Source organism: Capricornis sumatraensis, chromosome 11 (genome assembly GCF_032405125.1).
Source record: "Capricornis sumatraensis isolate serow.1 chromosome 11, serow.2, whole genome shotgun sequence".
NCBI classification, from domain to species: Eukaryota; Metazoa; Chordata; class Mammalia; order Artiodactyla; family Bovidae; genus Capricornis; species Capricornis sumatraensis.
In genome coordinates this window covers 78,440,189-78,466,930 of record NC_091079.1, presented here as the reverse complement: position 1 = coordinate 78,466,930, position 26,742 = coordinate 78,440,189, and positions in this window count along the sequence as shown.

The window sequence follows — 26,742 nt, the reverse complement described above, 5'->3', positions numbered from 1 at the left end:
CCAAAAATATGGGCCTTCTATAAAAACTCAAGTGATGCTTTGCACTTGTTTGTGTTCTTATCTATTGGGCAACGGTTTCTTCCTGATGTTTTGATTGGGACGGGTGCGTTCCTCTTTAATTCATGGTGATTTATGGGGGCACTCTCCTTACAAACAGACCGATGTATTTGGAAGACTAGAAGCACCAGTCCATTTCTGCAGACTTTGTTATAAATGGCTGTTATGTTGCTGTCGAGCAATTTGAACAGAAGAGAAAGTCCATCTGGGGCAAATTTTAAGCTATCATGCTTGGAAGGATTTCAAGGACTAAATTAGCCCACAAACTGTTAGCTAAAAATAAAAGTTTTATTGTTTCTTGTCTAACTGAAAAATCCCACCATCAAAATTAACACCAATTATACCTACTATATATGTGCTTGTGTAGTTTCCCCTAAGGGATCATTTGTTGCTTCTTTTTATTCATTTATATACTTATTACACACACACAATTGTTTAGCGAATAATAAACCCATGGAGAAAAAATGACTCAAGCCAAGTAATGTTTAAGAATTAAGAGGAAACATAATGAAAGTTGGAGTCAGCTAATATACTAGAAAAATCATTTACACTATTTAACCAGTGAGCGGCATCATGAAGGAATTAAATTCAAGGGGTGAAAAGAGAATTCAGTGTGAAGCTGTTGACATTAAGCCCTGTAGCTGGGGCTTATCATTGAGGGATTTTCATATGTATGTAAAGGATAGGACAAGAATGTCTCATTGCTAAGTGAGTCTTTTCTTAGATCAGCTACTGGTGTGTGTGTCAGGGGGCGGGGGGGCATTCTTGATAAGTGACCACAGTATTTGTTGTGAAGAGTAATTCAGAGATGGGAATCTAAGCGTTGAGGGTTACATATCATGGTTTGGTTTTTCCTCAAGAAGAAAGGGCTTTGATAGTCATTGAATGACCTTGAGGTGTGGAATAGTCTCTCTAGTCCTTTGATAAAAGATCATTGCTCACAATCCTAGGTTGCAAAAACAATGCGGCCAGTAGAACAGGACAATACGGTTAAAGGGAGAAAGAGAACAGCCAAGCAGTATTCATAACCCATTTCTGTTTGGGTGCCGTAGCTTTTCCATTTTATATTTGCCTTATTCCCAAGTCATAGCAATTGAATATTATTTTCTATTCCTTTACTCGGATTTGAATGTTCTGTATCCTATGGAGGAAATTCTACATTAAACTTGTTTATGCACTGTTTTTATATTAGCTAATTCATTTAAGCATACAGATACACAGACGGCAGTGGGATGACTGGCCAACCCCCACAGCTGTACATCTCCAATCTGCTATCCCATAACATTCATAAAAAATGTCAACACAGTCTGGAATATTTCCACGGTTTATGTTATACTATTGGTGTTCATAGCATACTGGCAAAATATTTCATGTTGAAATTTGTGGTAGTCAAAAAAGAAAAAGGAATTCTCTCTATGTTTTGAGGCCATTTGCAAAATTATTCTATCAAAATCCTTCACCTATAATAATCACTTAAATCAACACAAATTGAACACGAAAACACATTCATGTGCCCGGGTGTTGTGTAATAAATAGCTGTTCATTTCTTTAAACAATTGATGGTAATTGTGCTGTCTTAATGATCATTTTTAAAGCACAGTGCATCTTTTCAGTACTGTCCAAAGAATCATAAGACTGTGTGATAGAATCAAAGGAACAATAGAAATATATTCATAACTAATTTTAGTTCTTCTGCAGAAATATATTTCTAAAGCAAATAATAACTTTTGGTGAAGATCGTTACTAGTATCATCTGATTACTAACAGTGGACATTTCGCAGTCAGCAGTGGAGAATAATAGCCTTTTACTGGGGGAGATAGACTGGTGAGTCAACATTTTCTCTTCCATGGGTGGCTTTTGTCTCTTCATATAGTTGGAGGTTGCATGCCACTGAGCCCCAGATAGTATCCAGAGGCCTTTCTTGGCCAGTCCCTCAGGATAGGCAGTAGAAGAACTGTTGCCAGGTCCTTCTTCCAGAGCTTCTTGGGAACCTCTACTTTATCTCATTTTAATTTTTTTTATTCCCAAACATTTGGAGATGACAAAGTTTCAAGGGTCATTTTTGTTCATTTTCAGGTGTCTGATGGTAGAAAAATTAAAGAGGGAGTGTGGAGTCATAGATCGTCTCAGGAGGCAAAGCTTGTGCTAATAATCCCTACAACACCTTGCCTTTCACATGCGAGACTTCTCTTTAAAAATTGTTGTAAAGATTAACAACATCTTCTGCTCCATTCTCTGCTTTGAGTTTTCAGTGCTTCACTTGTTTGTTTGTTATTGTTTTTTAACCTCATTTTTACTCCCAGATTTGAAATCACTTTGGGATGTCTCTGAGCTTCCTTCTTATACCCAATAAGTTATTCACGAGATTTCAAATGTGCTTTTGCATGTCCCGGTGTTCATGAAGGCAGGCAAAGCATTCTTGGTTTTTTTTGACTGCTGATTACAATGGATTTGAGTAGTTGCAAATAACAAGTAAATGAGACTTTGTGATTTTAAAAACAGATTATTTTACATACGTATTATTTATTCTGGAATACTAATCCTAATTTACCTTCATATTTTAGTACCCTATACTTTTGTATAAAAGACTTATGATATATTTTGAAATTTCTGATTTTAAGTATTTCCCTTGCATGGTTCCAATGTAGCCATTGTAGAAGTATTTTCTCTCCAGTGTCTTGGATTTTTCCAGAACATGCTTTGAACAGAATCTCTAGTAGATGTTGATTTTCTTTATTTAGATCTTTTGGTATGTTTCTATCTAAATTACAAGTATTACCTGTATTTATAGTTCTTATAATCTAGTTGACTGAAGTGGTGAATTTATATTCTAAGCAATAGCTAAAAGAATTTTGTCATTTTAATAGTTTTTTTTTCATTCCTTTCGAGCTAACTATTTCTCTTCCTTTTTAGAGATCTCTTGTGTTTGGAAATGAAATAAAAAAATTTTTTTTCAACTTACCATATTTCAAAGAAGTGCTCAAACTGAGAAATTTTCCTGTTTTACTTAGAAAACTGAGGTAGAGTTGTTAATGTTTGCAAATTAAGTCTTGGGAAATCTGCTATAAAAGTCAAGTTTCCATTTTTCATTCATCCCATAAGACTAAATTGTATTTCCTAGGCATGAGGAAAAAAAGGAATGAATAAGACAGAACTTTTGAGGTAGATACTACTCTAAAGAGAATCTCTCTGAACTATATGAATTTAGGCATTTGCTTTGGTAGGTCCAAACAAGAGCTACAGAGTGAGAATTTTTCCTCCTAATTATTCTTTCACAGGCCTTTTTTCTTTCACCTGAAGTCTTTTTTTTTTTTTTTTTTTTGCCTAAGTCAGAAGAATTAACATCAGTGCCAGGTTATTATAAGTTTCAGAACTTCTAGGCATAACATAGGTTATGCACTATTAACAATTTTCTACATAGTTCCTAATTCTCCTTCTGCTACTACAAGTAACATTAATTTTTTTACTGAAAAATTTGTCTTCCATTGAGCAAATTATATAGACAGTACAAATAAAGGCAAAATATCCTTAGAGTCTAAATCTTCTCTCTTCGTGTTAAAGGTATAAAATGAATACAATGAAAAAATTGCCCATTTTTAATTAGCTTACCAAAATATTAATTCCCTCTTTATTTCTTGAATTAGACTGCCCATCTTTAGTAGAATTGTGTTTCCCTCTTCAAATGTGACTATGTACCTTAATCAAAGGGTCTCATTATTTACAGAATCATGTATAAAAACATTTTAATATATGCCATTTTAGGCATTTTGTAGTAAGTTATTTTAGTGGTCATCCCAATTAAAGAACACTGAATGCACTGAATATCCTTCACTTTTCTCAATACAAATGTTGAATGTATAGGCAAACCAATAGGGTGTGTGTGTATACATGTGTGTTACAGAAGAGATTTTCAATATGTGTATAAGCAAAGTATAGCCAAAATAGCCAGAAAACATACTGAAAATATTATTTAATTTCCAATTTAGTTATTCAATAATGGCATGACAATTAAGGTAAACCAGCCCTTGACTAAAAAAGTTTTTTTAAATGGCTAGTTTCAGGCTAGAGTATATTGTCAAAACCAAGTTATAAACTTCTGAAAAACAGGAATTATAATGGAATCGCTGCTACAACCTTAAGTATAACAGTGTGAGCTTACTGCTATTATTTACTATGGTAACATAATAAAAGACAGCACTGTTTGGGCCATTATCCTCACTGCTCTCTTTTCAGTATAAATCATTATATTTATTATCTGTCTTCTTGTATAGGGGGTCATGAGAGAGGCCAATCGAAAGCTGAAGAAACCTACTTTTCTAAAAGAAATTGGGCCTATTTCTAATTTTTTTTCTTTATCAAATACAAGGGAACAGAGACTTTTTTTGAAAAATTGTTTCATGTAAGATTAAAGTGCAGATTATTGGTGAGAAAATGACATTCACTTCTAGGCATCTTGTAGATCCCTGGGAGATATTGCCAGTTTCCCTCTGATATTTTTACCTTTCTTCCTTGGGGGATGTGTTTACTGGCAGGTTTTGAGCAGTGGGTTCTGGAGCTTTTATTCTGTTCTGGGGACTTGTGTTATTATTTATTGATTGATGACTAAAGCTATGATCTTAGTGAAACAAATCCTTTTGAGTAAATTTTACTTAAATATCAGAAATGTGTCTTACACAGCTTTTGGTCCTTTCTTTGCAGAATTATGACAAAATATACATGTTCCTCTTGCTTAAATAATTAGCTAGGCATATTAGCTAAAATACTTATTCATATTTTGCTTATAAAAATGCAATAAAAAGATCTGATTTCATCAATAATTTGATTGCATATTGCTTTTGAATTTGTCCTCAGTCACATCAAGCCCCAGGTCGCCACTGTGAACAAATGACTTTACAGAATGACAAAGTCCTATATTCAACTCTCTGAAGGGCAGTCAGGAGCTGGCAGCATCTGGATATAAGGTTTAGAGCATTGAGGTGCATGGGGGATTGAAGGCCAAGAATGAATGGCAGAAATATCATACAAGACAGCTCAAGGGCCCTTTTCTCTACTTCCAAGTAAAAAAAAAATGTGAATATAAAATATAGCTGATATAATTTTGCCTGGATGGAAGCTGAATCTCACACACCAAACTGCTTCTAACTCAAACAGGACATAGAGAAGGGAGTGTGGTGATAACCTGTATAAGAAAAGAATGTTACTATTCACATAAGCAATTATTCATCACTGAGAACTCCAGCATAGTGGGCCCCCAGGAGAAACAAATTCAGAGGTCCTTTTCCTTCCAAAGCCAAGCTCCCATCATATAAATGCAACATGCTACCATCTATGGCCAATTCATGAGTGCTGGCTAAGAATATATTATGCCTATGACTTACTCATAACCATGTATCCTGGAGTGTGGAAAAACAAGGAAAGAATAAACAGGCCACATTACAAAAAATAATAGAGCAAATTTCAAACCCTGCATATCTTTTCTGTTAGTTTTTCTGAATGACTAGTAAGGCTAATGATAGGATTATCATCTCACAAAATTCTTTTCCAATCTTTCTATTTTTCATCCTAGAGATGCACCTAGGGATATAAATGAAAATGGGTACCTGGGTCACACAATGTCTGGTTTTGAAAGCAGGGATGTAATCCTAAATGGGTTTGTGAGTATTTGCTGTGTGGCCCTGAGGATTCATCCATGGCACTCTTTACTAGGAGTCTGGGAATGTCCCTGTAAGCAGTTGCTAATGTTCTAATCACAATGTCATGAAATTGCTACCTGACATCACAACTCGATTATCCTTCGTTCATAATGAAGGTCCCTTACCAGATGCCCCTGTTCTTCCTTTTTGATCAGTTGACCCAGATTTAAATTTACACACTGGTTGCCTAGAATGCCTTTCAACAATACCAGCAATTAAGCAATATCCACAACCAAGGAAATCCAAGCCCTGACCCTTCCCTCCCCACAAAGGAATGCAGCTCCAGAGGCTGTGCCAGGGCCACACTGCTATTTAGTCAGCCACCAACAAACATAAGATCATAATTCTGCTATTGTGCTTAACCCTGTAACCCCCACCCACCGCACATGTTTGCAAGAGTCTTTTCTCTCCAGGTCTTTGCATACATTGTTGTCTCTAATGGTGGCTTCCTGTCATAAATACCTTCTTTCATCACCTTTATCCTTCATCCCCCGCCTTTCTCCCCAGCACTGTATGTGTGTCTAAATCCTGTTCATTCTCAGGTCTCTTTTCCCTTCACGTCACTTCCTCAATAAGCCTTCCAGAACGCTCCACATACTGACATCCAAGCCTAGGTTACAAGCGTTCATAGGGTAAAGAGCTTATCATCGTTACATTGGCTTGAACTTGACTTTTACTTCTGTTCCTCCCAACAGGACTAGAAGCTCGGATTGTGTTTGAATGTCTTGCTCACCACTGTAATTGTAACCTCTGCTCAGTGTGCTTGGTAATTCCCTCTTCTGTGATTTTCAATATCCTGTCTTGAGTCTTACCACACAATGAGATAAAAATAGACATGTTATGAACATTTACCACAAAATCCTTTGGGTTTAGATAGAATCTTTAAATTGAGGCATCATTATTATCATCACAGTTAACTTGGGTATTTCTTATGTTCTAACAAGTGATTTGCTTGCAGTATCTCATTTAATATCACAATGATCCTATGAAGTAGGTTCTGTTTTTATCCTCACCTTACAGATGTGCTAAACTAAATCTCAGAGACTGGGTAAATTGCTCAAAGCCACCGAGCTAGTAGGTGGTGTGGTGGTAGTTTAGTTGCTAACTCGTGTCCAACTCTTGCGACCCCATGGACTGTAGCACGCCAGACTCCTCTGTCCATGGGATTTCCCAGGCAAGAATAGTAGAGTGGGTTGCCATTTCCTTCTCCAGGGGATCTTCCTGACCCAGGGATCCTACATTGCAGGCACAGTCTTTACTGATTGAGCCACCAGGGAAACCCTAGCAGGTGGCAAAGATAGTTCTTACACCCTAGTCGGTGTGATACCGAGATGATGCTTACTCTTAACCCTCACTAGGCTGTTATTACTTTGAGGAACAGGTAAAAGTAGACTGTCTCCACTTTTGACTTGCCAGAAGGGGTGCAGAGCAAGAAATGTGGGCTTTAGTGGCACCATGTCTGACCAAACAAGGCAAAGGATGCCAGCAAACCCACAGGTAAATGAATAGATGCATATCCTCTAGAAGGCACTTGGCCTCTCAGCTATGACTGTTTCCTTAAGAGTTTTCATTCTCCTTGGGCCAATTTCCGATAGTCCTATGTAAGCCAGTCATGGGATTTCACACTAAGGACTTGAATTTGTGTCACCCATGTTTGTGTAAGTACAGTCAATGCACACACCATGGGATGGTAATCCGCCTAGAAGTTAGGTGTCTCTCTTAGCCATTCAGTGCTGGACAGTAAACTTACAATCAGTTGGCAGTAGCCTTCTATAGTCTCCTAGAGACTAGCGGAGAAGGCAATGGCACCCCACTCCAGTACTCTTGCCTGGAAAATCCCATGGACGGAGGAGCCTGGTAGGCTACAGTCCATGGGGTCGCTACTAGTCGGACACGACTGAGCGACTTCACTTTCACTTTTCCCTTTCATGCACTGGAGAAGGACATGGCAACCCACTCCAGTGTTCTTGCCTGGAGAATCCCAGGGACAGGGGAGCCTGGTGGGCTGCCGTCTATGGGGTCGCACAGAGTCGGACTGAAGCGACTTAGCAGCAGCAGCAGAGACTAGCTCCACCAATGCTTTTCCATAGTAAACATACCATGATTTTCTTCATTTTATGTTAAATTAAAACTTGTAGTATGTTCTGTTTCCCTCAAGGAAAAAGTAATTTATTAAAATATGTTTTGGAAGTAAAATGAGTCAGTATTAATACTGATGATACAAGGTTATTATCACTTTGACAACTTTGCTTAATTCAGTAAATATTCCTCAGCATAGTAAACATTGCCTACAAAGTCTGTGGTTAATACAAAGTAGGTAAATTGACTGACAAATAGAGTCTGTAGATTCAGGGCTCTGTGAGTTTATAGATGGGTAGTTTGTTGATAACTAGTGGTAAGATGAGAGGTGAGAACACTGATGTGATTTTTAATAGTTAAGTCAATTTTTAAAAAATGTTACTTGATGAAATACTGCTTCTGAACAGACTTTCAGACAGACTTGGTAATTTGTTCAGCAGCTTTTCATTGCAGAAGGAAAAAATAAGATGGTTAGTTTGAAAGCATTTGAAAAGACTGAATTTGCTTAACACACAGCTTTATTTATTAGAAGCTTGTGGCTAAAATAAAATTTCAGTAATATGATTCTATACGAATTTTAAAAGTGTATTTTATTATGAAGGAAGACCTTGAAGAAGAGGGTTAAAAAAAATGTTATTTTAGTCTATCTATTATTATCTGGAAGCATGTCAATAGTATGTTCTTCAAAAGAATTGATGGGAAATGTTTATCAGCAGATAATGAAGCCAAATGGATTGTTTATGACAACATGGGGAATACACTCCTTGACAAGGTTTTGGAGTATAGACATGAGGGTCATTCTCATGGCTTCTTTTGATAACATTCATCATTGTTGAATATCTAGATTTTAAAATACAGTGTGTTTTTGTATGGAGAGAATTGCTAGGTGGAGTATATTGTGTTTATATTAGCCTTGATGGCACCATCATGCACAAATAAAGAATTCATGTTATTAGCTTAATATGTGTTCATTTTCCTTCAATTTACTCTAGCTTGTGCTTTATTTTACTTCTTTATAAGGATTTTTTTCAGTGCCACAAGCAGATAGGCTTATTTGGATATGTTAACTCCATTTCCATGTGTTTATTTACAAATCTATGATTTAAAAGATTAGTGTTCATTGACTAGTGATTTTCAAACATCAAAACTGCTGTTAATTAGTCACATTACATGGCATGCAAGTATAAAGAAATTATATATTTGAGATATCTGTTTGAATATTTTTAGTCCATCACTACGTTTTCACTATGATTTAATTTGGAAAAAAGCATAAACAAGATTTCAAAGAAGACAAACAGGATAACAAATCTGATTAGGAATTACTAGATTGGGAAGCATAATTATCATATATATGTACACATACATATATGACAGTACTTTAAGAGGAGTATATTTCTTTAAGAACACTATTCTCTTTAATGGAGCTTCCTCTGTGGCACTAGTGATAGAAAATAAATCTTACCTGCCAAGTGCAGGAGACATAAGAGATGAAGTTTCGATGACTGAGTCAGGAAGATTCCCTGGAAGAGGGCATGGCAACCCACTCCAGTATTCTTACCTGGAGACTCCCACGGACAGAGGAGCTGGTGGTCTATAATCTACAGGTTGCAAAGAGTTAAATGTGACTGAAGTGACTGAGCACGCAAGCATAGTATTTAATACCTGTTTCCTATATTATTATCAAATGTATGAAGGAATCACTTTGTATAGTCTGAAGGAGTTGGAAGGGTCACTGAAAAGTGGGTCATCTGTGGAAAGTAGCCTTGAATTTATTCATTTATGGATCAAAGCCTCTTTTAGAAGTAATTTTTAAAAATATGGATGGTGATTGTTAATAATAAGCTATAAACCATTCAAGTAGGGGGGCAGCTGAGGTATTATTTAAAAAAATACACAACTCCATAAGACAGCAGGTGATGTATTGATTGTTACAGTCTGAGACTGGCAACTGAGCTGTAGAATGAGTCCACTGTATGGCTATGAGCCATGGAAATTTCCCACTCTTTGTGCTCTATTCTTTACAATGAGATTTTTTAAGAAATCTCGGCACCTGCCCAATGGAACAGAAATATATGAGTTTAAAGTCCTTAGATTGGCACATCTCAGAAACCTTTAGAAATGCTGAGCTTCATTCTCTTATTTTTTTTCTGCTCTGAACAGCAAAAGCGACCAAGAATCTTCTCTGCTTAAACAAGACAGAATGAAGGATCCAAAGATGAAAAAGGAGGCTCTGGTTTCATGGTCCTTAAATCTTAAGGCTATCAGATGGGAACAACGTTAAGCTGAGCACATTGTGGGCTGTATCCTAGACATACAGAAAAGGGCAAGAGGGGCACATTTCTCCTGAAGACATCAGGAAAGCTTTCCTAGCAAAGGTGTGAATAGGTTGAGGATAAAACAATTGGGATGAACAATGGGGAAGGAGGTTCCATAAAGAAAGAAGATTCTAAGTAGGTATGCAAAGAGTATAGAGCTTGTTCAGGGAGGAAATGGAAGTTAGTTCAGCTAAAAGCATACATAGAGTGTGGAAGGAAGATGCAGTGCATTAAGCATATTCATCTCACACTTGGATATAAAGGTGCCATTTGTAAAGCTGTGCTTGTTTCTAAAGCTTAGAGTGAGTGGGTTCTTGTCTATGAAGATGTCTCCTCAGAAGACTCCTAGAAAATGTAAGACACTGAGTCTGTGCTGGAAATGGGAAGAATTCAGGAAACCTACCTAGGGCTTATGTTCATGAGGCAGAATAATTATTACTGGCACTGATAATCCTTTATAAGGTATACTTTAATTCTTAGGAATTGCCCAAATGGCTTTACACAAAAATGGTAGTTGGTTCTTAGAAAGTCTTTCTTTTTTTAATGAATTTTTAAGTCTTTTTTTTTTTTTTTTGCCAAAGCAGTGTAGTTAATTTCACCACAAGTTATATTCCTTCTCTTAGTCTTACTTAAAATCATTACTTTTCTGTTGCTTAGCTGAGTATGATAGTTCTTTACTATTTCTAACATTTCTCAGTTTTTCTCCCTCTGCTCCAAACTTAAGGTATTAAGAACTTTCAACTTTTGAGTATTCATTTTGGCTGAGTGCTAATTAGAACTTTGCATTCTTCCTCCTGAGTCTTAGCAAACATGTAAATCGGGATATATGATAAGAGTGACAACTGAATCTGCCTTTTTGTCTACAACTCGCCCAGCATGTTGGATGGTTTTTGGACGAAAACCCCTCACTATAAAAAATAAAAGATGTTGGTATTCTATTGTCATTGCTTTTTGTCTTTATGTACAAGCTAGTTTCAATACCATGTTTGGGTGCCTCTGTGTGTATATGTACTGTGTCCTGTTTATCTATAGCAATATCTTCAAACCTGATTTTATTTCTATTCTCACCCAGAATACTCTCAGAACTGGCTTCTCTCAGCTTTAATTGGGAAGTGTGGAATACACTTATTATATTTTGTTCTATACAAAGTTAGAAAGTATTACTATGTGTGAGGCATTGGCTACAGCACTGAGGACGCAAAGCTGATTTTCAGCCAGTGTGGGCATTATGTTCATGCTAGTTGCTCAGATCTTGCCCTTTGCACCCCGCCTACCCCAGCCATTGGTTTAGTCCTCTGGTACCTCCCTCTGGGATTCAAACTTCTCTATGGTCTACCAGCTGAAAGATTAACACCAGGCACGCGGCAGGAGTGCTCCAAGCCCCCGTTCTAGTGCCTATGTCGGTTATCAGCTCTGTTGGGTTAGCTCCCATGACATATGTCTGTTAATAATTTTGTTTATGTTTTTGTTTTTTGGCTGCACCGAGAAGCATGTGAGATATTAGTTCCCTGACCAGGATTCAACTCCTGCCCCCTGTAGCAGGAGTGCAGGATCTTAACCACTGGACCACCAGGGAAGTCCTGTTAACAATTCTGAATATCTCCCTAGACATACAAGCAAATAGACTATGGTCTCTGACCTTAAACTTCTCATATTCTTAGAGAGGAAACAGATATGCACAATTATTGTACCAGAAAATGTGCTCTAAATATTTGTATACAAATCTAGCTAGCTAGCTAACTATCATATATCTAGACACAAGAAAAAAAAGTTTTTAAAAAGAAAGCTCCATTGAAAATAAATAAACACCTTAGAAAGTTAATGATAAAATAGACTGTCTCGTTCTAGCTATAGGCATAATTAAAAACACATGCTCTTGTCAACATACTGTGAATGTTTTAAAAATAAAAACAAAATGCCACTCAGCTCCTTTTCAATACAGTAAAATACAATTTTAACATATCTACTTATATTCTAGGAATGTATATCCCACATTTAAATTACGTCACCTCGAATGGACAAGCTGCTTCTTCGAAGAGCTGAATATCACAAAGACTGTGGTCCCCTCAAACTCAGACAAAAGTCCATTCATTTTAGTTTTCTTAGTAGAACCTGTTATTCGCCTTTGGAAAATGTTACTTGAATTGCTGAATCCAATTAGCCTATGAATTTGGTAAATTCTTGCACAGGAATGATATGTAGAGGTTCACTCTTTCAGTGTTTTTGAAGTTAAACTAAATTCAAAATGGCCCCAGATGTCTTGATATTTTCTAAAACTTTGACAATAAATCAAATATATTTACAAATTTCATTAAAAATAAAACATTTGTGTTTACCAAAGATATAGTGATGATTAACAATTTTTTCATTACATTATACTTTAATTGAAAAAGAAATAAGTTCTAAAAAGCTGGCTGATTTTAGGCATTAAGTACAAAACAAGAGTAAGATTCCTAAGAATCCTAGGTTAGTGTAAATTCAGTTTCCATAGAATGAACTACAACGGTATTACAGTGACAATACTGTTCAACAGGTTGCTATATCACATTCAATCTTAAGATTTAATTTTTTGTAGTATAAAAGAAGGCAAATTGATTTGTTTCAGAAATATGTTTAAAAAATAATGTTTGAAAAAACAGTTTTCCCATCTTCTGTTAACTAGAAAATTAATGGAACCCCAAACTTTCATTCATTGATATTCTGAATGTTCAAGTTTTAACACATTATCATCAAAGTGTTCCCTTGCGTTTACGTAAAATTTTAGGTATCTAACTATTCTTACATAGTATTTCTCATTCTATTTAAACCTCATGATTACCCTACGATATAGATTTTGTTAGGATTGTTTCACAGATGAAAATATGCCAAAGTCCAGGGACGTAAATAGACTTGCCCAAGATCTCAAGATCCAGGACTGGAATCCAAGTCTCTTGATTTTTGAGGCTTTTGATGGGTAGGAGGTAGAGGATGGGAGAGAAGAGTATTTGTTTCAGTTACTACACAAGGGCAAGAGTCATTTTAAGTACTGAGGTTTGACTAAATTTCTTCAAAGTTTATCATTTTATAGAGCAACTGCTAGGAATTTACACCAAAAATGTGACAGTTAACCAAAAAGCACAGGATGGCTCAACCAGTGATTACTATGCTATTACCTGATAGAAAAGAAGCAAAGAATTGCCTCATCTTTACATTTGTGAACTTCTGGATCATTTTGTGGGTTCCTTCCAATTGCTACTTCTACAGTAAGCTTAAACACAAATCAGTCCCAAGTCAGCCTCAATACAGAAGATGCGTTTATATCTTCTGCTAGCCATGCACTAGAAAAGCAGTATGATTTAGCATCATTAGAGTAGTGGACAGGAGAGCAATGAAGTCCCTGAAATATCTTTATGAGCCTCTGATGAATGCATATAAGACTCAAAAATTCAGAAACATTACAATCCCAAATACAGTGGGCTGGACCAATGTTATGAGGAAGCTACTCCATCTGGTCCAACCAACATTTACTGAGGAACTAAGGAGCAGCAGGCACTGGGTTTGAGAGATATGAAGATGAAGTAGAAAGCAAATATAGTCCCTTCAGAAATCTAGATATTTGCTTGGAACCTGAAAGTCTTACACTTGAAAAGCTAAGATTATTATCCCTTTAATGACTCAAACTTTCCATTATAGTGTGATTTCTCAATATTTGTGAGTGGAAAAATGCCACACATAATTGTGATAAAAATTTAAATCAATAATTTAGATTCTTGTTATAGTTTATATAAAAGAATTAGTTTTGCTTCTAATGTTTTGATATTTTCAGAACTAGTGAAATGAACAAAAATGTTGAGTCATTTTAAATGAAACTCAATACATTAGTTATTTCACAATTTCCAAAAATAGTTTAGACAGATCTTTTTAAACGCCCATTCATTTTTCATTCAAATTCCCCATCCTTTGGAAGCAATAATGAATATCATTAGTGATATCTATGTGTGTATGCCTGTGTATGTGTGTGTATATGTGTGTGTGTGTGTGTGTGGCATGGCAACCCACTGCAGTACTCTTGCCTGGAGAATCTCATGGACAGAGGAGCCTAGTGGGTTACAGTCTTTAGGGTTGCACAGAGTCAGACATGACTGAAGTGACTTAGCACACAGCACATGTGTGTATGTATCTAGCATGTAATTCAGTGGTTTTAACTCTGAAGCTGGTGAGATCATGTCCTGTTTTCCTTCTGGCCTAAAGGTGCCTTTCATAGTCTTTCATCTTCATATTGACTTTACCCAGAACCTAGTTGAAGGTTCAATCAGTGAAATAAAATTACATTACAATTATTTCTACTTAGAGAAATATGACAGCTAGAATTTTTATGTTAATTAATCTTTGGTTTTTTATTATTGTGTGACTACCTATCATAAATTTCCTTGCAATTCAGCTTTAGTACATTCTATAAATTATTTTAGTTTATTCCAGCATTAACCTGACTTGCAAATGGTTAAATCTGCACTGAGTCTTTCAGGCTCTAAAATCCAGTATGCTCTATATTAACATCAGAAGAAACTGTTTTGATATTCAGAAATAATTGTAATAGCAAGAATAAACCACAATTCACTGAATTCATGGTCAGATTATATTCTTGTTATCATGTTAGATTCTATGTAAGTAAATTAGTACATCTTAAACATGATGAACCATAATTCACAAACATACTCATATTTTCCTCGGACTCGGACTAAAGAACAAACAGGTCGCTGCTGTTCTTGTCTAGCATCCCACAGCCAAATGAGGAAACTCCTGCTTCCTCACCTGCATACCCAGTTAAGCACCATCTGTTTCCTGTTTTAATGTGATATCTCACATAGTTTTTCCAAACCTTTCACATCAGTAAGCACAATCCTAATAGACAGTTAATATGAATTAAGAAGCATGTTTTCACCAAAACCGTGTTCATTTTTTTTCTCTCTCTCTCATTTTCTGAAATGTGTAACACTACACTGGCTGAGCCAAACCCACTTCAGTAGCATGAAATTCCCTAGATTAATATAGGTTATTTACAGCATATTGACTAGACTCTGGTATCCAGGAGGGGGGCTGGGCAGTGCAGAAGCACACGTGCCTAACAAGGAAGCTGGGATTTTAATTTTGCATGGAAGGAAGTAGCTCCTACTTCATCTTGCCTCCTTTTCTAATAGTTAACGCCTTCCAGCTCCCCACCACCTCCATCCTTTATCATGTGAAATTATCAAAATCATGAGGATCTGAGCAACCCAGTCAATTGTGAATCTACTTTCTGCCCCATCTTTACTGGCTGTTACTGTTTTCATCCCTGACACACTGAGTTTCCCATAAGTTCTGGATATTGGGAAACAAACAATGACTAATTTGTTTCCTCTTGGGAAAGTGGTTTGAGTCCCATGAAATCAATGAATAAAATGATGTGCTACAGACACTGACCTTCAGCTGGATTCCCAAACAGCTTCTCGCTTCCATTCTTACAAGGATGTGTGCTGTTGATAGTGTTTATCGAGCTTCTTTAGTGAAGGAGTCCACCAGTTAAATTGTTATGGAGCCTTTTGTATACGAATTGTTTATGAATGCCAAACATGTTGCTCTCATGGAGGACATATAGTGTAATTAAGTGTTTCTCAAACTTTAGCATCAAAATAATCCAAAATGTTTGTGGAAACACAGAACATTGGCTCCTACCTAGCCCCTCCCATCCAAATTTCTGATTCAGTATTTCCATCATGGAGCCCGATAATCTGTAACAGGTTTCCAGAAGGTGCTGCTGCTGCTGGTCTTAGGACCACGCTTTGAGAACCACTGGTGTATTATGTAAAGCTCCAAGGATGGATTTGGATTTGCCTGTATTTTAGACCTGGCTCTGCCCCTTAACAGCTGTGTGACCTTGAAAAAGTTATTAACCTCTTGAAACCTCAGTTTGCTCAGCTGTAAAATGATGGTAATACCCACTTCATGAAGTTGTAGTGAGATTAAATAAAGGATGCATGTGGAATGCTTAGGCCAGTGGCTGGGAAAAAAAAAACAAACACAGATATTCGGTAATGTCACTCTTATTCTCCTGATCTGTTTAGGGGGAAGAATGCTATGTGGGCCATTTCGGTATTTCTATATTTCGCTATACTAAGATCTGAAGGAAGGAGAGGAAACAGACAAGTAATGTGAGAATATACAAAAATAGGTGGAGATTTCCCAAGAGTTATATATAATTTGGTTTAAACACGAAGTAAATTATTTCTTTGATAGTGTGTAGCTCAGAAACAAGCTGCTCTTTATCTTAGCCACTAGAATCCCATCCAAGAATTAATCCCATCCAAAAATAACTCAATGATAAGTGTTAGGTTGATTTCCTTCTCTGCTTAATTCTGTGAATCTCCAGCCATAAAAAATATGTTTATTAAATACAAACTCATCTTCAGATTCACCTAGTAGTGTGTTAGTTGCAAATCTAAAATATAAAAAATAATGCATATGTACTCATGTATACACACTTGTTTAGTAGTTTTGATCCTTACATTTGTATCAATAGTTGTGTATTTTCTCAATAATATCAAACTCTTCATAAGTATGGCTAATCAAGATCTTATATCCACTTCTAAAATAGATTTATGGGGTTAGAAGGAATCTTAGTGAATTACTTTCTATTATAAACCTTGACTAGGTCACATGCTTTATAAAAATAAAAAATGTTGTAAAAATGCTTCTAACTAAATCATATCTGTTTATTACCTAATCTATTTTAGTGAGTTTAGGCATCATCACAATTTTACAGGTGAAGCCAGTGAGGTATAAATGCAAATACTGTCTCAGGTGATACAGATAATTAGAGCTAAAGTCAGAAGTGAAACAAATGTTACTGAATCGAAGCAACTTACCGCTAGCATAATTATTTCTTGTGTGAACATCTATTCTATAAAATTGTCAAGCAACAGCCTTTTGTTTCATTCATTTAGTTAGCAACAATTTACTGAGTACTTAGTATATGCTGATATGGGCACCAGACAGAGAACTACCATCCCACCAGTATGATGTCAAGAGTTAATTTTTTCCATCAGATCTTTTGGGTTTTTCATTATTTGCATCACACACAATCTGTATTTCCAAGTCAAAGTTTGTAGCTACAACTGAAATTGGGATCATCTTCAAAAATAAAACCTATGGAAAAACCTCCTTTAAAAGCTGTCTTGTGATCCTTCCTGAATAAAAACTCAGCATCTATTCTATTGAAATCTATCACTTAAGTAAGAATATTTGCAAATACAGGGCTGTAAGTAAATCTGTAGATATTTACATAGAATTAGTTCTAGAATCTTAAAATATGAGCACTGGACAAGCTGAATTTTAAGATCACTTCCTTTTCGAATAAGCTGTTTTCAGGATTTAAAAGCATTTGGAGAGCTTCTCTGGTGGCTCAGTGGTAAAGAATCTGCCTGTAATGTGGGAGACACAGATTCAATCCCTGATCCTGTAAGATCCCATATGCTGTGGAGCGACTAAGCCTGTGCGCTACAAATATTGAAACTGGGCTCTAGAGCCTGGGGGCCCACGTGCACGACTACTGAGGCCCACGTGACCTAGAGTCTGTGCTCTGCAGCAGGAGGCCACCGCAGTAAGCTATCGCACCGCTACTAGAGAACAGCCTTCTCTCTCAACTGGAAAACAGGCCATGCAGCAGCAATGACCCAGCAGAGCCAAAAATAAATAAATAAATGAATAAAATTATTTTTAAAAAGTATTTGGAATGTAGATGTGTATTTGGTTAGTTTACCACATATTTTGACCTTACTAAATGTTCAAATTTATAGTAAGCTTTACTTTCGATACTTTTTTTCAAAGGAATTGATAACAGAAGCTCTGTGGCACTAAAATCTATAGATAAAGCTACTGTTTGAGACTGTCATATAAGTAATCATATGGTATAAAACCTTTCTTGTTTGACTTCTTTTGCATAGCAAAATTATTTTGCTATTCATCCATGTGGTTCCTGTGTTACTAATTTGTTGCTTTCTATTGCTTGCTGCTACTGCTGCTGCTGCTAAGTCACTTCAGTCGTGTCCGACTCTGTGGGACCCCATAGACGGCAGCCCACCAGGCTCCCCTGTCCTTGGGATTCTGCAGGCAAGAACACTGGAGTGGGTTGCCATGTCCTTCTCCAATGCATGAAAGTGAAAAGTGAAAGTGAAGTTGCTCAGTCGTGTGTGACTCTTACGACACCATGGACCGCAGCCCACCAGGCTCCTCCGCCCATGGGATTTTCCAGGCAAGAGTATAGGAGTGGGGTGCCATTGCCTTCTCCTTCTATTGCTTAGTAGTAATCTATTCTATGGATGTATCATAGTACTTTTATTCATTCATCCATTGATGGACTTCTGGATTATTCTGGAAAGTTTAGGATTTTGTAAAAAAACTTTTATGAATATTAATGTAGATATCTTTGTGGGGACATATGTTTCTATTTTCAGGGGTAAATACCTATAAGTGGCACTATTGACTCATAAATACCTATAAGTGTTTAGTTTTATAAGAAATTTTTCTAAAGCGCTACACCATTTGTTTTTCCACCAGCATTGTAGGAGAAATGAGCATAAAGAACAAAACTTCACATTATCAAATTGTACTTCTAGCTATACAATCATATGTATTTATATCATTTCTAATCACACTCAAAGTATATGGATAGTATTCTTCATATTATCATACCATAAGGATATACTCTGTTCCTTATTTTCTGCAAAAAGTTGTGATTACTTTCTATTGTGCTTTTCCACTGCCTACCTTTATAGACTTCTTCCTAATTATTTCTGTGCCCCATATTTTAGCAAGGCAATATCTCGTTACCATGATTAGTTAAATTATTAATTGAAATATTTTTGCACATCAATGATGACAGGTAGAGGGTGGACCCAGAAAAAGCAATGGCACCCCACTTCAGTACTCTTGTCTGGAGAATCCCATGGGCAGAGGAGCCTGGTAGGCTGCAGTCCATGAGGCTGTAAAGAGTCAGACATGACTAAGCGACTCCACTTTCACTTTTCACTTTCATGCATTGGAGAAGGCAACCCACTCCAGTGTTCTTACCTGGAGAATCCCAGGGACGGGGGAGCCAGGTGGGCTGCCATTTATGAGATCGCACAGAGTTGGACATGACTGAAGCGACTTCGTAGCAGCAGCAGCAGCAGCAGGGAACTTTTGATAATAGAAGAGGCTGACACCCTCAGTTCAGTTTCTTTGCATTCCTCACACACTTGTATTTGGCTGGTCAAACTAATTCAAGGAGGGCAAGGAGAAAACAGATTTCTCCAACATTTGAAGGCTTGATGTGTTCTCCACTTCAAGGTGTATTACGTAAATTAACTTAGCTTACAATTGAGTTTCATAAACTACCCAAAGTCCCTGTATCCACACAAATCAATAGTTTATTCAGCATTGTCAACCTGCAAATCTCATAAAGATAAAACCTGATGGTTTATGAAAGTGATTCTTATACAACCCTTAGGTCACAGTGGTGTTACGAATTTGGCAATTCAAGGTTTCAGGACAAACACCTTACCCTTGTTAAGAATCTTTGGTAAGCAGCTCCTCTTCTTGAGATATATTAATTTCAAGTTCCAACTTCAGATGGCCACTACAGAAGCAAAGACTGGCATGCCCTGGGAGTAGAAAGCATCAAGGATGCAAGTGGAAATGAGAGGTGTGCTTGCGGCCACCTCCTCTAATAAAGCACCTTTGTCATCCCTGTGCTGTGACCAGTTAACTTTCATGACTCAGATTCTGACCCTTTTCAGGCTCAAAGGCAGGAAAAAGCAAAAATGTCAGCAACCATGCATACTTGGTTGCTAGATCCACCAGTTGGCTCTAACAGTACCTTCAATTTATGTACACAGTTCTCCCTCATCTATTTCTATGCTCAAGTTGGTTTCTGCACAAGGACCTGATTTTTGAAAAATTGGGTGTCCATTAATGACACTTTCTCTGCTGATAGCAAGGAGAATAACACACTTACTGTAGTCTGGACAGGAGAAGGAAATGGCAACCCATTCCAGCATTCTTGCCTGGGGAATTCCAGGGACAGAGTAGCCTGGCGGGCTGCCATCTATGGGGGTCACACAGAGTCGGACATGATTGAAACAACTTAGCAGCAGCAGCAGCATTCAGTTCAGTTTAGTTCAGTCACTCAGTCGTGTGCAACTCTGCAACTCCATGAACCACAGCACGCCAGGCCTCCCTGTCCATCACCAACTTCTGGAGTCCACCCAAACACATGTCCATTGAGTCGGTGATGCCATCCAACCACCTCATCCTCTGTTGTCCCCTTCTTCTCCTGTCCCCAATCCCTCCCAGTATCAGGGTCTTTTCCAGTGAGTCAACTCTTCACATGAGGTGGCCAAAGTATTGGAGTTTCAGCTTCAGCACCAGTCCTTCCAAAGAACACCCAGGACTGATCTCCTTTAGGATGGACTGGTTGGATCTCCTTGCAGTCCAAGGGACTCTCAAGCAGCAGCATAGTCGGGACTATAGTCAGGTCCCTCACGTGTTTCCAAGTGTTGAGTTCTCATTGGCTGCCACTTTCTAGAGCCTCCCTGACTCTCCTGAATCCATGGTCCTCTGAAATTTGAAGACACATAATTATGTGATTACTGTCTATTTTGGGGTTCCCTATATATTCTTCTAGGACAAACAGTGAGAGCCTGGAAAAAAGAGAAAACCAAATACATGATGTAAATGACAAGCATTGAACTATAGAGATGGGCTCTCTAAGACAGTGTGTATGTATGCTGATCACTCAGTTGTGTCCAACTCTTTTGAGATTCCATGGACTGTAGCCCACCAGGCTTCTCTGTCCATGGAATTCACCAGTCTAGAACATTGGTGTGGGTTGCCATTCCATGTTCAAGGGGATCTTCCTGGCCCAGGAAATGAACTCAGGTTTCCTGCATTGCAGGCAGATTCCTTACTGTCTGAGCCACCAGGAAAGCCCCTAAGACAACCAAAACTACTAAATTAATATTTGAAATCAATTTATAATTTTCCTATCACTAATTTATATAACTATTTTATTCTTAAGCAGAACATAAGCTGACTTCTACTAAAGATGTTAACGTTCTACAGTTAAGTGTAAATACTTCTTAAGTAATGTTAAAGGTAAGAAATTATTTCTTTCTGATGTATAACTTATCTACTTTTTAATATTTCTGCCTGATTTGGGGAGAGGAGGCAAAAACATATGAGACAAAATGGCTCATCTTTTGTTTTATAGAAAAGATGTTACTGTGATTTTCAACTTAGTTTGAAAGCTGGAGAAATTTCCATTTAATTTCTTCTTTGGGATGACTATGTCATTAAGAAGAAAGGAAATAGCTAAGGTAGCAAGGAATTGTTGTGCAATGCGCCTAGCCTTAGCAACAGTTCCCTTAAGTTCGACTCATTGTGGCAAAACTCCCTCTTCCTTCAGAACATGTGAAAGTGATATCTGAAAGAATAAAGGTGTCGATGTCATTAGAATATTTCCCAGGTCTTTTCCTTCTTTGACTTCTACCTCACATACATTCCAGACAGAAAACACATCAATTCTGGTTTGAACTTCCCCAACTGAAAAGCTCAACCCAGTATACATAAGTCATATTGTGTCTCCCTATTTCACACATCATCTGATAATAAAGACCCTGGAATCATAATTAGCTGGTGATTTTCTTGATAAAATGCCAGACAGGCAAGAAGAGAGATCTTCTTAGCTGAGCTATACTGGCAGCATCAAGATGCCTCTTGTTAACGTGATGTTGTCAGTCAGCTAAAACACGAGAGCAGGAGTGTGCCACAGGAGGCTGTCAGCTTGCCTGTTCTGTGGTCAGGCTTCCCTGTGTGTGGCTTAAAGGGGCAGGGGAGATGATGGGAGCCCATCTGGAGTCCCTTTCTTAGCTATCATGAAGCTGGATCAGGTTGGAAGTAATGAGCTACAACTTAAGACCTCGATCCATAAATAACAGTAATCCTCATTGAGGTAGCACCTTTCAGCCATAGATTTTCTCCTAATGCACAGTTCTCATCTCACCCCTCTGGAGAATGTGATGCAAAAGAAGAATGATGTCTATGAAAATCTGAAAGTGATTCAAGAGTTCCAGTTCCCTGTTTTCTGAATCCATGTGTGCGTGCACGCTTAGTCGTGAGTTGTCTGACTCTTTGTGACCCCATGGACTGTAGCCCTCCAGACTCCTCCCTTATGGGATTTTCCAGGCAAGAATACTGGAGTGGGTTGCCATTTCTTCTCCAAGGTATCTTCCCCATTCAGAGGTCGAACTCATGTCTCCTGCACTGGCAGGCAGATTCTTTACCATCTGAGCCACCAGGGAAGCAATAGCAGCTAATTTCCCAGGCCTTTTTGCTGGTGCTGAAGGGATGTTCTTGCCTAAAGAATCCCAGGGATGGGGGAGCCTGGTGGGCTGCCGTCTATGGGGTTGTACAGAGTCGGACACAACTGAAGCAACTTAGCAGCAGCAGCAGCAGAAGGGAAAATATGAAACTGAACTGAAGTAAGCAGAAGTATTTTCACTTGGCATTAATAACAATGAGGATGAATAAAGAGCATCGATGTATATTATAGAGGAGTTATGCTTTCTACTTTCCCTTTTTCCTTTCTATTAAATGGAATACACAGATAATGGCAGGAACTGAAGCAGCTGTTTTAAAGCATGAGATGAAAGCCATGTGCTGGGTATGGCTGAGTGTTGCTCAGATAGAAAGGACCTGGATCTGCCCAATGAGATAAATGTATAAGCCCTCAACTGTTTAAACTCAGATTGTTGCATGAAATAATAAACGTTTATCTTGTTCAAGCCAATGAATTTTGGGGTTCCTTTTTAACAGAAATAAACATCCTAATTAATGCACAATTTCTTCTACTGGGACATCAGTCTTTCAAGATCCCAGTGCTAATTCTCTGAAAGCTTCCTGTTTTTTGGTTTCAAGGAATGTTGTTATTCCAAGTACCCTGCCCATTGGGGGCTTCCCTGGTGGCTCAGCTGGTAAAGAATCCATCTGCAATGCAGGAGACCTGGGTTCCATCCCTTAGTTGGGAAGATCCTGGAAAAGGAAACAGCTACCCACTCCAGTATTCTGGCCTGGAGAATTCCATGAACTGTGTAGTCCATGGGGTTGCAAAGAGTTGGACATGACTGAGTGACTTTCACTGCCCATTTTGGCCTATTCCTCTTTATAGTCCGCTAGACTTCCCCCTCAGATGTCATCTTCCCTGGAAGGCCTCTTCTGATACCCTAACAGTTTGTTGTAACCATTATCATTTCACCACTACAATAGGGGCAGGATTGTAATTGTAGCCTTGCATGTGAGTCACTTGGAGAAGGGAATGGCAACCCACTCCAGTAATCTTGCCTGGAGAATTCCATGGATAGAGAAGCCTGGTGGTTTCCAGTCCAAGGGGTCACAAAGAGTCGGACATGACTGAGTGATCAACACATACACATATGTGAGTCACTACCCATGTGTTCACTGCATGCACAGAGTCTGGCCCCTGGAAAATACTGAGCAAAGATGAAGCCTTGTTAACTAGATGAGTTCTCCAAGCTCCAAAGAACTTATGTTTCTCTGAATTCTCATTTCCTCCAATTTTCTTTACCACAAAATTTATTATATTTGACTATGTACGATGTTGCAAACCTTTCCAAAAATTTTGGCTATATATATATCTCAGGACATATAAATAAAGCAGACAACTGACAGTCGTGAGCCAGCCTGTCCCCAAGGGATTGTAGGTCAAATTAAGGACTGGCCTCCACAATCACTATTACAGTCACCTTAAATTGGCAAGTCATTATCATTTCAAGGGCCTGCTTTATAGGGAGTGCTGGTTATCTTTATCATAATTCATTCATTCATTGAGAATATTTTTTGAGTACCTAATATATGCCAGACACTATTCTAGGTGCTAAGAATACATTTGAGAGCAAAACAAAGATCTTTGCCCTCATGGAGCTTTATAACCTAGACAGAAATTGTTTTATAAATTCAGCTACTTTTAATAAAAGTAGCTATATTTTATTTGAAAATTTTAAAATAATAAGAAATATGATTTATTATCTTTGTACATCAGGAGATTTCATAAGCAATGCATTTGGTCACATAGATAATTTCAAAGCATAATGTAAAATATAAGGCTTTATGTAGGCCTGAGGACTCATAACTATTAAATGTATGATTTGATAAAGCACATCATTTAAAGGTAAAGAGACTGGCAAAGTCAATCTTAAAGGAAATCAATCCTGAATATTCATTGGAAGGATTGATGCTGAAGCTCCAATACTTTGATATGAAGAGTTGATTCATTAAAAAAGACCCTGTTGCTGGGAAAGATTGAAGGCAAAAAGACAGGTGGGCAGAAGAGGATGAAATGGTCAGATAGCATCACTGACTCAATGGAAATGAATTTGAGCAAACTCCAGGAGACAACAGAAGACAGAGATAGTAGAAAAGCCTGGTGTGTTGCAGTCCAGAGGGTTGCAAAGAGTCAAACACAACTTAGTGACAGAGCACACAGGAAGGTATAAATGGGTTAAGGTGAAATTTTTAAAAAAGGAGTTAAATCATTTACCTGGAATAAATTTTATATTTAAAAGGCAGAAATTGTGAGCCATAGTTTTATGCTTCCTATAGTCTATCATTTTACAAATAAATGCATCTAGAAAGATTAATACTATAATGTTTTTAAAAGATAAAAACCTAGAATCTCTCTTTTTTTATAAGCATGTCTGATATGAGTAACTAAATATCAATTTCCTCTAGATGCATTTTCCCATGGAACAAATCACTTTTTTCCAGCAGAATACCTCTTATAGTAGTCACATAATGAAAGTGTTTCCCAATAGATATTCATCTCTGAGAGCAGATTTTATTTCTCTGCCTGATTTCCAAAAATGCAATCTGATTTCATGAGGACGTAGGCCAATGGACCAATAAATGATTGTTGTAAGCATGTATCAAGAAACAGTCACAACTTGTGATGCAAAATCTGCCTTGTACTTCTTATTTCTTTCCATCCGAGAGTTGTAATTCCAATACCATGCCATGTACATGGATTGAGTGCAAAGATCAGCCCCAGGCAGGTTTAAATAAAACATTGACATTTTGAAAAATGATCCAAGTGTTTCCTTTTTTCACCTTCTATGTTTTTTTTCACATTGCTATTTCAGGTAGTATTAAGAAGAAAATGCTTTTTTGGGGGCTGTGTCTCTAATCATTGAGTAGATTTCATATTCTCCAGGGTATAGCAGTGTAATGACAATTTGTAAACCATGAAAGATAAAGTTGTAGAATTGGGAGAAGTTAGTTTTTACTTCATCATACTGTCTTCTTTCATTCTAAACTGAACCTGGGAAACCAATCGTGCTCATGGGCTAAAGTGGATATATACATATCTATATATACACATACACAATAGCCACCGCATCTATAACATATCAGCCATCATTGAAGGTAATTTCAGGACATACAATTGAAGACCATGATTTCTTTTTATTTCAACTTTCTAATTTTATTAGGATTTTATTATGAATGTTTTGATAGTACATATTTTACAGCACACCTCCTTGTTCTTAAGAGATAAGCAAATTTACTGCGACACTGCATTAGCAAGGACTGCCTCCTTGTCAAGGGACTGGTAGATGGGATAGCACATCCCAGGAGACTATAGCTACTGCCTCTGACCTGAAAACAGATATATTGGATTTAGTTTGCTGGACATAAGTTAATTATCAAGTTTCATCATATAAATTGTCTTCAAAGAGAAAAGGCAGCAGGATGGCTCATTACTGCAGAGTTCCTTGCTCGACTTCATCGAAGCCCCTGCTCCCTGATGCCAAGAGCCACTGCCTCTGATGGAGACTTTAATTCATGGCGATACTGCAATGCAGTTCATTTCAGGATCTCTTATTGTTGTGTTGCTAAGAGTTCATTCTTCTCAGTAATGGGAATGGCTCTGCTCTATAGGAGGTTAAACATACAGAACCCTAGCAGCTTGTATGATTTCTGACTTCAGAATAGTTCCTGGCACACAGATGATGGGAAAGAAACTGTCATTTATTCTTTCCCCAGCAAGCAATAGGACTTTGTGTAAAGTTTTCCCCAAAATTCTTTATGAGATGAAGGTTAACCACACACACATGTTAATATGTGCATACACACGACTGGAATAAAAAATATATATACAAAGAATTCCAGGCTTGTTGCACACTGAAGAAATCAAATCATCAGTACAGCTAATCATCAAGTTCCTCTGTAAGTATTCCTTCAGGAGGGGATTTTCATGTAAAAGTTTCATGCTTGTTTGTTTAAAGGTTTAGGACAAATTTGCAGGTGATGAGAGCAACCTTCACTCTGATAAAAGAACAGGCCAAGTTACTGATTGGAGAAAATTACATGAAGTTTTTTAATCAAAGTCTCTGTGGTCTACTGTCTGATTTTCTAGGCCAGATGTCAAATGTTTTTCACTGATGTCGATGTTGAAGTAATCACTAAACCAATTCCAAGAACGGGTAAGTGAGATGGTAATAATGTTTCATTTCAGTATTACATAAGGTCTCTT